This window comes from Marmota marmota, unplaced genomic scaffold (assembly GCF_001458135.2).
Source record: "Marmota marmota marmota unplaced genomic scaffold, marMar, whole genome shotgun sequence".
Taxonomy (NCBI): Eukaryota; Metazoa; Chordata; class Mammalia; order Rodentia; family Sciuridae; genus Marmota; species Marmota marmota.
Window position 1 is genome coordinate 13,932,336 of NW_025999977.1, and position 262 is coordinate 13,932,597.

Below are 262 nucleotides of genomic sequence, written 5' to 3' on the forward strand. Positions count from 1 at the left end.
GGGGGGGGGGGGGAGGTACACCCCCTTACTCATACTCCTGCTGCTTTTAAGATTCTTTTGTTTTTTCCAGCTTGACTATGTGATGCCTGCATGTTTTTGTTTATTTGTTTGTTAACTTAGCCTAATTGTGGATCATTGCTTACCCTCTTGAAATTTGGGGTTCACATATTTCATAGTAAAATGAAAATTGTAATTTTTAATGATCATCTCTTACTTGATGCTCCTCACATTTTCTCCTTGGCTCACCTGGGACTCCAAAACA